A 15,919-nucleotide genomic window follows, 5' to 3' on the forward strand; every position below is an offset into this window, starting at 1 on the left:
GATCGTAACCAAAAGTTCTTTTTCATACAAAATTCTTGACAATCTCAGAAATTGTTAAAATCTTTGCCTGTCTGAAAAAAGAAACAAAACACCCCACTTCATTCTTGTCTTAATTTGCTATAGTTAGACTACTAGTAATGCTGAGCATATTTTGATAAAATTGTTAGTCTTTTCATTTTGTGAATCGTTATATCATGATCTTTGCCAATTTTTATTGAAGTCATTTTGTCATTATCTTTTTATATCTTCATTTACCTCTTTATAAAATATTAATTTTTTTTAAAGATTTTATTTATTCATTTGACAGAGAGACAGAGAGAGAGCACGAGTAGGCAGTCGCTGGCAGAGGGAGAGGGAGATACAGGTTCCCCGCTGAGTGGAGAGCTCAGTGTGGGGCTTGAACCCAGGACTCTGGGAATATGACCTGAGCTGAAGGCAGATGCTTAACTGGCTCAGCCCCTAAAATATTAACATTTTTCATTAAACATGTTTTGAAAATATTTCCCAGTTTACACGGACGTTTTCCCCCAAATTTATTATCATAGCACTTTGTATTTGTAACTTAAAAGGTCATTAATTTCTGAAATCCATATCACAGGAGTGGTATTAATAACTAGTATACTGGCTTTCATTCTAGGAACACTTCATCTTTATATTTTTTGTTCTTCATAGTTGAGAACATCTTAATTCAAAAGAAACTTTTAAATGGCTTAATATACGAGCCTCATTAAAAAAAGACAATTTGAATAAAGAGGAAAAATTATAAACTTCGGAAAGGAAAAGAAAAAGAAAAAGAAAAATACTTTAAACATCAAGAAATGTTCTTACTAATTAAGCAAAATCTTGGTTTTAGATTTCCTGTCAACCAAGGCTACATAAAAACAGTGCTACAAGCATTTTATTTTTTTAAATGTAAAACATATCAGTTCATCTAGGATGGTAATTTTTCCTAGAACATAATTCTAAGTGATCATAGGGATTTTGATGCAAGGGACTTTAGGATTCATTTATTGATTCATTCATTCAATTCATAATGCTTGCATGTCTGGTATGTGCCCTGCTCAGGTCTGGCCTTAGTTAGCGATGAGATTATTAGTTTTGGGGCCCTGAGCACAAATGCCTCCCCCATTACTGAATCATGATCCAATCCGCTTCTCCATCTGCCTTTTCCCAAGTAGAATACTTAGAACAAAATTGACAGGGCATAATATTTGTGCTTCTTTTGGTTGCAAAAAATAAGAAACAATGCAAGGTAGATTTTTTAAAAAATTGACTTACTGGAAAGATACTGGAGTCTCTTACGGAATCTGAGAGTGTTGAACAAGTAAGTGTCAAAATGATAGAAATCAAGGCAATTCCAGAGCTTCGACAGGAGTTTGCATGACTGTGTATCTTCCCTCTAGAACAGTACCTTGGACCCTGACTAAACGTTAGAACCACCAGACAAGACCTTTCTAAAATACCACACCCAGGCCCATCCCAAACCAATTCAATCAGCATCTGGCGGCCAAGGCCTTCTCAGCAGTAGGTTTTAGAGAGTTCCAGGGGATTTTAAAGTGCAGTCATTGCTGAATTGCTCTAAAGGGCTGCACTTAACATAATTATGGTGCAAACAACGCCTAATCTCAGTGTTTCTCTTAGTTCAGCATTCAGAATCCAATGGACAGAGAAGGGACTTGGTCCAGTTTGACAAAGATGTACACTAGGGCTGAATCAGTCATGGCCCTGAGGGAGGCTCACGAACCAAAACACAGCTTCCGAGTTAGGGAACTGGTTGTCCTGGTTGCCTGAGACTGAGGAGTTTCATGGGACATGAGACCTTGAGTACTAAACCTGGTAAACCAGGTAAACCAGGGCAACTGGTCACCCTTTCAGGGAGCCAGACTTGTGGTACAGAGTAGGGAGGGAATTCTCAGGAGTGGGACAAGGAGGTTGAGCACCTCAAGAGCCCTGCATTCCATTGGGTGAAATCTTCATGTTTGTATAACTCTTACCATTTGAAGTACCATGTGAATCATTGGGGGCAGGGGAGGAGGGAAAGAAGAGAAAGGGATGTGGGTGTGGTGATTCCCCTGAAGTACTACATAAAGTTTAGCAGAGAGGCACCTGGGTGGCTCAGTCCGTTAAGTTTCTGACTCTTGATTTCAGCTCAGGTCATGAGCTCATGGGTCATGGGATTGAACTCTTGAGTTGGGCTCCATGCTCAGTGGGGAATCTGCTTGAGGATTCTTTCTCTCTCCCTCTCCCTCGCCCCTCCCCACCCCAATGCTCCCACACTCATTCTCTCTAATAAATGAATAAATCTTTAAAAAGTTTAGCATAATCTCACCATATTTGATGCAGGATATTTCAAAGAATAAACAAAACTGAGTTAAGTTTGGAGATTTAGATTACAGAAATTCTTTTATGAGATTAGTGTACCCAGCAGCAAAAATCTTGAATATATATATTGAAAAAAATGTGTATAAATCCTGTACTAAAGCTCTAAAATACTTTAAGTCTACTTCATAACCAAATCTAAAAATTCACAAATGTAGAAATGCAAAATGTGTCACAAATGTTATCTCTGACAGCCTAATGTCATCCTTTTCCACATTTTAAAATTAAAACATTAGAAAAAGTAGGACATTTTAACTTAAAAATGGCATGCTATTTCCAGTGTCCCTGCTCTCTACTAATCAGACTTGGCGGAATGACTTTTTTTTTAAATATTAATTGTTTTTAATTCAGTAGGCCAATGGACTGTTCAGTCATAAGGCAATGGCAAGAGGAGAGGTATAAACACTCATATGGGAGTTTTTTATGACTCTAATAGCATATCTACAAAGAGAAGCTCACAGCAACTCCTTAAATTACAAACTCTGCGATGAACATAAATCATTACTCAATACAATGGGCGTTCTGGAAATCTGCACAGCTTCTAGGAGAAGCAGTAAGATCTAGAGGTCCCTAGGATTCTTGAACCAAAATAAACAATGCCAATGGTACTAGGCATTGGGGAACACAAAATGTGATTTGTTATATATCAGGATGCTGGATAAGTTGAAAATTCCCTTCAGCAACACAGAGGAGGGATCTACAATAGATTTAACACTGAAAGTTTAACACTGACTCAAAATATACCCTGCAAGGTAAACCAGTGTCCTTGGAGTATGCAAGGAAGAACTAATCAATATTGAACCAACCTAACAATAAGTGCCATCCAACTGACAGGAACCACAGCTACAAGACTCCCAGTTGAAGCATGCACAAATTACTGCCAATGATACATGTTTTGAGGAATGCATCGTAAGAAATAATCTTGCTGGGTGAGTCTGAAAGCAGACAGGTCTCATGATTTCAGTGCTTCAGAAGAGATTATAATCATGTGGACAATAACTGCTAAAATCTCAGACAAAGACTAACTACAAATAAACAGAGAAAAAGGGCAATGTTTCTTCCAAGAAGACATATGGCTTTCCAAGCAAAGTTTTCTGGTTTGCCTATATTCTAAATTTTTAATTCCTTAATTAGGCAATGGGAAATGGTTTATATTCCTCACAATAGTCAAGTGATCAATGGTAGGCCACAAATCAAAAAGAGAAACCATGATAAAATGGATTATTGTCCTCTAGACTAAAACTAATTCAGTTGATATTGAAAAGAGATAAATAAAATAGTTCAGATTAAGTGTATAGTTTAAATGACCAAAAAATAACTTGCCTGCTCGGATTTTCCCTAAGCTGTCATGTTTATTAGCTCAGCATTTACACTGTAAACTTCTTTATAAAAAGCACAAGCCAGCCCATGTTAAAATAGCCCTCTCAGGAGTGTCTGGGTGGCTCAGTCAGTTAAGTGGCCTACCCTTGATCTCAGCACCATGAGTTCAAGCCCCGCACTGGACTTCCACACTAGGCCTGGAGCCTACTTCAAAAGCAAACAAACAGCCTTCTCAGAGAAAAACAAGAGAACCCAGTTATTAGGAAAATTATGAGTTATTTTTCCATCTATTGCTTTGTTGCAATTTGCCTGAACTGGTTTTGTTTTGAGAAGGCATAGATGGTCCTTGAATCCTTTCAACATTTTGTTGCGACTTTCCTCATTTCTCTGGAAATGAGGCCTCTTGTCAGAGCAGCCATTGGAGCTCGTTTGGCCGAGTTACTCTCCTTTGTCCTCATTTTCCTTTCGTTTCTGACCATACACTAAAACTGGCTTCCTAGGCAAGCTGGCTTTACGAAATCCACGTTGTGCCACGCCCGAAACCACCACAGGTGGGTGACCTTTGGGTTAGCTCGTCTAAAAACACCTGTTCTCTGACTAGCGCATAAGGTATGACCACCTGAGGCCCATGTCAAGTGAAAGGAAGGATCCAACAGTGTCAATGGAGGCTTTGCAGAGGCCGCGTGACGTCACTGAAGGCGAGGTTTGTTTCCCCGGGTGTTTTGTACCCAGACACACAATGACAAGGGCAACATGCATCAGAGTGACCACATCTGCAAGCTCAGAGCCTCCGGTTCTCTGCCTCAGGCTCTGATAGCTCAGATTTATCTGCCACTGAGGTGCTCAGCCCGTCACATATATAGACTCTGGACCCATGGATCCATAGGTAAAACTTTTATAAAAGAGAAAATAGAGGTGCCTGGGAGGCTGAGTAGCTTAAGCATCTGCCTTTGGCTCAGGTCATGATCCCAGAGTCCTGGGATCAAGTCCCACATTGGGCTCCCCATTCAGTGGGGAGTCTGCTTCTCTCTCTCTCTCTCCCTCTGCCCCTCCTCCTTGCTCATTCTCTCTCTCAAATAAATAAATAAAATCTTAAAAAAAAAAAAGAAAGCAAACAAAATGGCTTTTCCTCTTTCACAGTTATCATTAAGTCGAAAGGAAAGGAATCCTTTGAAATCAGCGCTCTTGCTCAGAAAAACTCCTTAACTAATTCATCTGGACCACTAAAAGCCTAATGGTCCCACACTCGTGCAATCCTATCCCAAACCCCCATGGGCTAAGACCTGAGCAAGCATGAAGAGGAAGATGGCACAGTAACATGACCTCATTCATTTACAAACCTGATTGATTTCTGCATTTTCCAGCTGGTAAGGCTTTTGCAAATTGGGTCTCATGGGGTGGAATTTCAGAGTCCTTTTTGAAACCCAGAGGTAAATTCCTGAGTTGGAGGACACCAGGGACCCCCAAGGGGCCTCTCTGGGCAGACACCTGTGTAAGTTGTCTCAGCGGTCCTTCTAGGGGCAGGGACAGGGATAGGCCTGGCCTTGCGCTGAAGGATCTTGCTGATGGAGAATCACCAAGAGGCAGGAGTGCTGGCTCTTGGGTGATCCTTGGTGGGAACTTAAATCAAAGACCCCCATCCAGGGATCTTAAGGCAAAACCGTTAAAGCCCTCAACTGCATGCCCAAATGAAATCTTAAGATATACAGAAAGAAAAGATAAGGCAGCTTTGCAAAATGAAAGAAGTAAAAAGCTACCGGGGGCTGTGAACTTGCTGTCATTCACCAGGAACAAATTAGACAGTAGGACTTGGGGAGAGAGGACAGATTATCACAGACATTGTCTTCGGAGGACCAGAAATCAACCAAGTTAAAAAAAAAAAAAATCCAGTCATGTCTTAGAGAAAGCAAATTGAAGATAAATAATTGAATCAGCATTGTCTTTAAGGCACACCACACTTGTCTTAACTGACTACATTCCCATGGTCTGTCTAAATATTTAGGGCTGTTAGAAATCCACAGCTTTGCAACATGGAGTACAGCATTTTCATAAGGCTGCACAAATATCATATTTAGGGGCTGAAATCTTGCTGGCAAAATAATTACATCACTCTCAAATACCTGAAAATATCTTCTTTCTTTTTTTTTCCCGAAAACATTTTCGAAGACTGCTATGCAATCCCCCACACAGAGAGATAGGGCCTGTGCAAGCTAGGCTTACCCCAGTAAGGGCTTCAGGAAAGCAGCTGTTTCCAGAACAATGAAACATACAGGGGCAAATGAGAGAAGAGGAAAGTACATACCAGGAAAAGATTAGAAGGGAAATAATTATTTTTTTAAAAGTCTAATGTCTGTATCTTAGGATCACACAGGTCAGCATGACCTGGAGTGATTTCATTTTGCTGACCCTGTCCTTTCCCCAGGGCTTGGAGAATGTTCCTTTACGTCAGGCAGGACCTCAGGTAGGGACTGCAGGGCCAAGAGGTGACTCACTTAGTGCGCGTAGGAAGGGTGAGGTTGCCATGGCTTTCTGACCTAAGCAAGATGACTCTGCAAAGGACTGCGCAGGTGGACTTCTCCCATCTGTCCTCGCCTTACTCCATAGAGATGAGCTGTCCTTTGGGTGTATAAGTGGGAAAACATAAACCCTGAAACCAATGGTGTTACCCTCACTTTTTACACGCACTACTGCATGAGGCCCACTAAATCTTAACAGACTGCAGTCTTCAGGCGAAATTCAAAACTGCTATATCAGGGTCACTTTCTTTTTTGTTTTTAATATTTCTTTATTTATTTAAGAGAGAAAGAGAGAGCACAGTGGGGAAAGGCAGAGAGCAGAGGCAGAGAGAGAAACAGACTCCCCGTGGACTGTGGAGCCTGATGGGGGCTCAATCTCAGGATCCTAAGATCGTGACCTGAGCCGAAACCAAGAGTCAGATGCTTAACTGACTGAGCCACCCAGACGCCCCTAAATCAGGGTCACTTTTAATAAAGTTCTCCAATACAGATTCCCACGGGAATGCTAATGTACTTAAAATTCCACCTATTCTTACAAGACCGCAATAGCCTTTAGACACCAGTTAGCACCCCTCTCCATTTGTCTAGTAGCTAATTAAAAAAACCAAAAAATTAGAATCCAAAATTGTTAAATAATTTAATAGGATTAAATCCACCCCAAACACTGATTTTACCAGCCTGTCCATACTTTGTGTAGTAAGAGGAGTTGCTCTAAACAAGATCGAACGCGCTTTCCATTCTCAACCTGAGAAATATCACCACCTGCTTATTGCCCTCAAAGCTGTGTTTATTTAGTTGCTTTTGGAGAAGTTCTCACTTCATACATGTAATTATCGATGCCAAAGGATGCCAGTGTCATCTGAAATAAGAGTCACCCTCTGGCTTTCAGAATCCCTTAGAATGACAGATTCCGCAAGTTTCTAACACCACTAGTGTATAACAGATGACAGCTCACCAGCTTCAGCAGACCAAAGCTGTGATTTCCTGTACAAAACATATTGAAACAGAGCCCTCTGTCATCACCTGCTGTCCCTGGGACAGATCCTCACCCTGTGTACCTCCATGGGGATTCTCATTGTGCTGAACTCTGTAAGAAAATTCAGAAAATTCGCCACCTCATTTTCTAGGTGTGAATATATCCTATCATTATCCATTAGTTATTGAGCACTGGCAGGGCACCTGGCACCTATTATGACAGAGGGCATTTTTATAGAAATTCTGGACATAACTAGAGCCACACCCCCCCAAGGGAAAGAAAAGACTACAGGTGTCAAGATGTGTTGAAAAAGTTATTAGAATTCTGCCTCCAAGCCATCACTTACCTACAGATAGGAAATGACCTCTCTAGGGCTACAAATGAGTTTTGCAGAAAAGAAAATTTCACTTAAAAAAAAAGATTTATTTATTTATTTATTAGAGAGAGAAAGAAAGAGAAAACACAAATGGGGAGAGGGGCAGAGGGACAAGCAAACTCCCTGCTATGCAGGCAACCTGACGGGGGCTCGATCCTAGGACCCTGAGATTATGACCTGAGTCGAAATCAAGAGCTGGCCACTTAACCGACTGAACCACCCAGGCACCCAGAAAATTTCACTTTCATACATAAAAAAAGACTAAGGATCTTCTTTCTCCAAGTTTGTACCTCCTGTAAGATTAAGAGAGCTATACTGGGGCGCCTGGGTGGCACAGCGGTTAAGCGTCTGCCTTCGGCTCAGGGCGTGATCCCAGCGTTATGGGATCGAGCCCCACATCAGGCTCTTCCGCTATGAGCCTGCTTCTTCCTCTCCCACTCCCCCTGCTTGTGTTCCCTCTCTCGCTGGCTGTCTCTATCTCTGTCAAATAAATAAATAAAATTAAAAAAAAGAGAGAGAGAGCTATACTTACTAGAATGAAATTAGTAAAATATGGATAATATTACCCAATATACATAAAACATTTAATATCATGTTATTTCTCCCTTTTCAGAGCAGCCAACAAAGGATGACTAGTAACAGTCAAATTTAGGATTTAGGGAGGGTTTAGTGGGGACAAATGACCATTCTGACACTACCATGCATTGAATACAACCCATTGCTTTCTTAATATCTCATTGTGCCATATTTCCTGACCCCAGCTCTTGATTAGATGCTTAGAAGAATTTTACAAATTTTTAAGCATTCTTACCCTTTGAAACAAGTGTAATCCAATTAAATTTATGGAGAGATAAAAAAAAGTGAATATATATATTCAAAATGTAATCTACATTGACACATCAATGTCGAAAATTTTAGCTAAATAGTCTGCAATCAGCTTACACTATTAATAAAATGGAATGGCATTCTTTTACCTATATTTCCATAGAAGTATTATATAAGCCTCATTTGTCAGGGACACTATAAGATTCATTGGAATAGAAGATGACAGATTCATATGTATTGGTATGTGTGTTGGCATATACCTTTCCCATCTTCTGAGGACACTCATTTTATTTGTTTTTCTTTAAGTAAGCTCTAAGCCCAATGTGAGGCTCAAAGTAATGACTCTGAAATCAAGAGTCACATGCTTTACCAACTGAGCCAGCCAGGTGCCCCTGAGGATGCTCACTTTAAATTGTTTTCTTCATTAAAAAAAAAAATCTGTTTAAATTACTTGCTGCCATTTTCTCCATGGCTGACCTAAAAGTTAATTGCAGGGAAAAGAGTGAAATATCAAAATGATACATAAAATAAGAAAGAGAGGGAACTATTCATAAATATTGATGAAATTCAAAGAAGCATATAAAACTAGTTTTCTGAATCCTACACCAGCAAAAAAAATTGAAAACGTGGATGAAATACAAATTTTCCAAAATACAAAATTTACTCTAGAAGTAATAAAACAGCCAACAAGGATGCCGGGGTGGCTCAGTCAGTTAAGCATCTGCCTTCAGTTCAGGTCATGATCCCAGAGTTCCACACTGGTCTCCTTGCTCAGTGAGGAGCCCACTTCTCCATCTGCCTGCTGCTCCCCCTGCTTGTGCTCTCTCTCTCTAACAAATAAATATATAAAATATTTTAAATAAATAATAATACAACAGCCAATATTTCAAATGAAAATAACAGAGGAATTGATCAAAGACCTAGTTTCCCCTCTTACAAAAGGCACCAGGTCCACATGGTATCATAGGGGAATTTTATAAACACTTAAAAGCAGTTGATTCTAATACTAGTTTGTTCCACAGCACAAAAAGGGAAGAAAAAAACATATAACAAGCTATATTTAACATGGTTACTGAAACCCAATAAAGATTACACAGAAAGGACTTTTCAGATCAGTCTTATTCGTGAACACAAGTCATGAATGGGAGAGGCAAAGCAGATTTTAGGGAAATGTGATCTAGTTGGAAGGCAAGCCCCAAAAGAATTCCCAGAAGTGACAACAAAAATGTCCTCCTAAAATAAGACTATCTCAGGTTCATTGATTACTAATAGATTGACTCTTCTGAGCAAGGACACAGCTGTCAGAATTTCAAGAACTGTTTTTCAAAACGCCGATTGCAGATCACCTGCACAGGAATCCCTGACGTGGTAATAAAACAGCCAACAGGGACATTGGGGTGGCTCAGTTGGTTAAGCATCTGCCTTCAGTTCATTACAGATGGAGACTCAGGAAACTGACCCCAGACTTCTGAATGAGAATCACTCAGTGTTGAGACCCAGGAACTTGACTTTTAGCAACTTTCAACTGATTCTTCTGACCAGAATTTAACTACTGTCGTGCCCAAATAGTGGTTCTACTCATGCTTCCTACCAGGTAAAATAACGTTATTAGCAATATTGACTTTATCAAGTGAGGCATTAAAATTACCAATTAACCAAGAAACATCATTTCCATTTGGCCAGGAATTGTTAGTCTATTTATCATTTTGAATCCCTCCTAGTTATTTTGCAATGGTTGCTTTTTTTTTTTTAAGATTTTATTTTTAAGTAATCTCCACATGTAATGTGGGGCTCAAACTCACAACCCCTCCAATGATTACTTTTTTAAGCAGAAGTTTATAAGTATGAACTAAAATTGCTATTTTGACATGGTTATTTAGTAGAAACCACTTTCACTAGCCTTTTTCCTATTGACTCATCTTCATTATGATATAATACAAACTGACCACTCATTCACTTATTCATTCAAAAACAAGTATTTATATACTACCTATTATCTAATTTACCAAAACTAGGTGCTGTTTAAAATAATGCATTATTTTTCTATGTACCTACACAAGGCCATTTCTTTCAAGAACAGCAGATGTAGCTGACCTACTTAACACTACTTAACACATAGTAACAAACACAGGGAGTCAGACACAACAAGGACACAGAGAAATATGTTCCAAACAAAAGAACAAGACAAAACCTGAGAAAAAAACTAAACAAAATGGAGATAAACAATCTATATGATAAAGTGTTTAAAACAATCGTTATAAAGACTCACCAGAACTAAGAAAAGAGTGAGTGAACTCAGTGAGAACCTCAACAAAGAGATAGAAAACATACAAAAGGAACCAATTAGAAGAATACGGTAGGGGTGCCGGGGTGGCTCAGCCAGTTAAGCATCTGTCTTTGGCTAACGTCATGATCCTGGGGTCCAGGGATCGAGCCCTGCATCTGGCTCCTTGCTCAGTGGGGAGCCTGTTTCTCCCTCTCCATCTGCCTGCTGCTTCCCCTGCTTATGCTCTCTGTCAAATAAATAAATAAAATCTTTAAAAAAAGAATACAATAACTGAAGTGAAAAATATACTAAAGGAATCAACAGCAGGAGCATCAAGGAAAAACATGGAATCATCAAGTGTACTAACATTCATATTATTGAAGAAATAATAATTGAAAGCTTTCCTAACCTGGGGAAGGAAACATCTAAGTCCAGGAAGCAAGGAGAATCCCCAAAAAGATGAACCCAAGAAGGTCCACACCAAGACACATAATGATTAAAATATCAAGCATTAAAGAGAGTATCTGAAAAAGCAAAGGGGAAAGCAAATGGTTATGTACAGAGGAAACCCCATAAGGCTATCAGCTGATGTTTTAGCAGAAACTTTGTAGGCCAGAAAGAAGTGGTATGATATATTCAAACTGAAGAAAAGGAAAAAAATCTACAACCAAAAATACTCTTATCCACTAAGGTTATCATTCAGAAATGAAAGAAAAATAAAGAATTTCTCAGATAAACAAAAGTTAAAGGAGTTTGTCACCACTATCAGCCTTACAGGTAACATGAAGGGAATTCTTTAAGAAGAAAGGAAAAGGCCATAAATATAAGTGAGAAAATTATGAAAGAAAACAGAATTCACTGGTATAAGCAAATCTCTAGTAAAGGTAGTAGATCAGTAATTGTAAAGCTAGTATGAAGGTTTAAAGACAAAAGTAGTAAAAATCAATCGTATCTACAAAAATTGGTGAAGGGGTACGCAAGATAAAAAGATGCAAAATGTGACATCATATATGTAAATGTGGAAGGGTGAATAAAAACATAGTGCTTTTTTTTATAATAATAATATTTTTTATTATATTATGTTAGTCACCATACAGTACATCCCTGGTTTCTGATGTAAAGTTCGATGCTTCATTAGTTGCGTATAACACCCAGTGCACCATGCAATACGTGCCCTCCTTACTACCCAACCAGTCTATCCCATTCTCCCACCCCCTCCCCTCTGAAGTCTTCAGTTTGTTTCTCATAGTCCATAGTCTCTCATGGTTCATTGCCCCTCCTGATTACCCCCCCTTTCTTTATCCCTTTCTTCTCCTACCGATCTTCCTAGTTCTTATGTTCCATAGATGAGAGAAACCATATGATAATTGTCTTTCTCTGCTTGACTTATTTCACTTAGCATTATCTCCTCCAGTGCTTTTAGAATGTGTTTGACTGTAAGTGACCATCAACTTAATATAGACTGATATTTACATAGGATGCGGTTTATGAACCTCATGGTAACCACAAACCAAACACCTATAATAGAAACACACACAAAAAAAGAAAAGAGAATCCAAGCATAACAGTAAAGAAAGTCATCAATAGCAAGGGGAGAGAGCAAAAGAAAAAGAAAGGAAGAAAGAAGCACTGAAAACCAACCCGAAAACAATTAATGATACGGAAATAAGCACATACTCATCAATAATTACTTTAAATGTAAGTAGACTAAATGCTCTAATAAAAAGACATGGGATGACTGCATTGGCCATAACAACAACAAAACAACTATATCTGCCTCTCTGTTGCCCAAAAGAACCTCACTGTAGGCCTAAAGACATACAAACTGAAAGTGAAGGGATAGGAAAAAAGATAATCCACACAAATGGAAGAAAAATAATAGGATAGCAATATTATATCAGACAAAAGAGACTTTAAAATGAAGGCTGCAACAAAAGACAAAAAAGGGCATTGCATAAGGATAAAGGGACCAATCCAACAAGAGGACATAACAATTATAAATATCTCCATAACTGACAGAGGAGCACCTAAAAATATAAAGCAAATATTAACAGACAAAAGGAGGGGCGTCTGTGTGGCTCAGTCATTGAGCATCTGCCTTCGGCTCAGGTCATGATCTTGGTGTCCTGGGATCCAGCCCTGCATCGGGCTCCCTGTTCAGCAGGGAGTCTGCTTCTCCCTCTGTAAACTGCTTCTCCCTCTCCAACTCCCCTGTGCTTGGGTTCTCTCTCTCACTATCTCTCTGTCAAATAAATAAATAAAATCTTAAAAAAAAAACAGACAAAAGGAAAAAATTGACAGTGATACAATAGTAGAGGACTTGCACTTACATCAACAGAAAGGTCACCCAGACAGAAAATCAATAAGGAAACAGTAGCTATGAATGACACATTGGACCAGATGGACTTAACAGATATATATAGAATATTCCATCTCAAACAGCAGAATAAACATTTTTTTTCAAGTGCACATGGAACATTCTACAGGACAGTTCACATGTTAGACCACAAAAAAAAAAAAAGGTCTCAATAAATTTAAGAAGACTGAAATCATAGTAAGCATCTTTTCTGACCACCACAGAATAAAACCAGAAATCAATTATAAGGGAAAAAATTGGGAAAAAAAACACAAACACACAGAGGCTAAACAACATGTTACTAAAAACCAATCGCTCAGTGAAGAAATCAAAGAGGAAATTAAAAAAAAAAAAAGCCTGAAGACAAATGAAAATGGAAACACAATGGATCCAAATCTTTGGGAATAGCAATAGCAGTTCTAAGAGGAAAGTTTATAGTAACACAGGCCTCCCTCGAGAAACAAGAAAAATCTCAAATAAACTAACCTCACACCTAAGAAACCAGAAAAAGAACAAACAAAGCCAAAGTTAGTAAAATGAAGGAGAGGATAAAGACTGGAGCAGAAATAAATGAAATAGACTCAAAAGATAATAGAAAAGATCAATGAAACTAAGAGCTAATTCTTTGAAAAGATAAACAAAATTGATAATCTTTAGCCAGACCACCCAAAAAAACCCACTAAAACCCCAAGAGAACTCAAACAAATAAAACTGGAAATGAAAGAAGAGAAGTTACAAGCAATACCACAGAAATACAAAGGATTATAAGAGACTACAATGAAAAATTTGGATTACCTAGAAGAAAAAGATAAATTCCTAAAATCATACAATCTCTTAACACTAAATCAGGAGGAAATAGAAAATATGGACAGATAGATTTCTAGAAACAAAATCAAATCAATAATCAAAAAACAACAAACGAAAGTCCAGGATTAGAAGACTTCACAGGTGAATTCTACCAAGCGTGTAAGGAACAGTTAATAGCTATCCTTCTCAAACTACTCCAAAAAACAAAGAAGGAATGCTTCCAAATTCATTCTACAAGGCCAGCATTACTCTGATACCAAAACCAGACAAAGACAGTACAAAAAAGAAAAATATAAACCAATATCCCTGATGAACACTGATGCAAAAATCCTCAATAAAATATTAACAAACCAAATTCAACAATACATTAAAAGGATCATTCAGCATAACCGAGTGGAATTTATTTCAGAGATTCGAGAATGATTCAATATCCACAAATCAACCAATGTGATACAACACACTAACACAGTGAAGGATACAAATCATATGATCGGGGTGCCTGGGTGGCACAGCAGTTTAGTGTCTGCCTTCAGCTCAGGGCGTGATCCCGGCGTTCAGGGATCAAGCCCCACATCAGGCTCTTCTGCTGTGAGCCTGCTTCTTCCTCTCCCACTCCCCCTGCTTGTGTTCCCTCTCTAGCTGGCTGTCTCTATCTCTGTCAAAAAAAAAAATTTCAAAAAAATCATATGATCATCTCAGTAGATACAGAAAAAGCATTTGATAAAATTCTACATCAATTCCTGATAAAAACTCTCAACAAAGTGGGTTTAGAGAGAACATACCTTAACAAAATAAAGGCCATATACGACAAACACACAGCTAATGTCATACTCAATGGTGAAAACCTGAGAGCTTTCCCCTAAGATCAGGACCAAGACGAGGATGTCCATTCTCACCCCGGTTATTCAATACAGCATTGGAAGCCTTACCGACAACAATCAGACAAGAAGAAATAAAGGGCATCCAAATCGGAATGGAAGAAGTTAAACTGTCACTATTTGCAGATGACCTGATACCCTATATAGAAAACCCTAAAAAATCCACAAAAAAACTATTAGAATAAACGAATTCAGTAAGGTTGTAGGATGCAAAATTCATAAATAGAAATCTAGGCATTTCTATACATTAATAGCAAAGTAGCAGGAAGAGAAATTAAGAAAACAACAACATTTACATTATAAGTGCACGAGAAAGAATAATTCTAGAAATAAATTTAGCCAAGGTTAAAGACCTATTCTTTGAAAACCATAAGACACTGATGAAAGAAATTGAAGACAACAGAAACAAATGGAAAGACACACCATGTGCATGGATTAGAAAAATATTGTTAAGATGTCCATATTACCCAAAGCATCCTACAGATTTCATGTAATCTCTATCAAAATACCAATAGTATTTTTCACAGAACTAGAATAATTCTAACATTTGTTCTGAACCACAAAAGTCTCCCAGTAGTCAAAGCCATCTTGAGAAAGAAGAACCAAGCTGGAGGTATCACAATTCCAAATCTCAAATTATACTATAACATTATAGTCATCAAAACAGTGTGGTACTGGCATAAAAATAGACACATAAATCAATGAAACAGAATAGAGACCCCAGAAATAAACTCATGCTTATGTGGTCAGTTAATCTATGACAAAGAAGTAAAGAATATGCAACAGGGAAAAGAAAATCTCTACAATGAATGGTGTCAGAAAAAACCATTTAGCTATACATAGAGAAATGAAAGTGGACCACTTTCTTAAAATGTACAGAAAAAATACACTCAAATTGGATTAGGACCTAAACATAAGATCTGAAACCATAAGACTGAAAGAAAACGTAGGCAGTAAACTCTTGGGCATCTGCTTAGCAATATTTTTCTGGATCTCTCTCCTTAGGCAAAAGAAACAAAAGCAAAAAAAAAACCAAAAACAAAACTATTGGGACTATATCAAACTAAAAGCTTCTGCATAATGAAGAAAACCATCAACAAAACAGAAAGATGACCTACTGAATAGGGGAAGATATTTGTAAGTGACATTTCTGATGTGGGTTAATATTCAAAATATACAAAGAATTCCTACAACTGAACACCAAAAAAAAAAAAAAAAAG

This window comes from Ailuropoda melanoleuca, chromosome 5, assembly GCF_002007445.2.
Source record: "Ailuropoda melanoleuca isolate Jingjing chromosome 5, ASM200744v2, whole genome shotgun sequence".
NCBI lineage: Eukaryota > Metazoa > Chordata > Mammalia > Carnivora > Ursidae > Ailuropoda > Ailuropoda melanoleuca.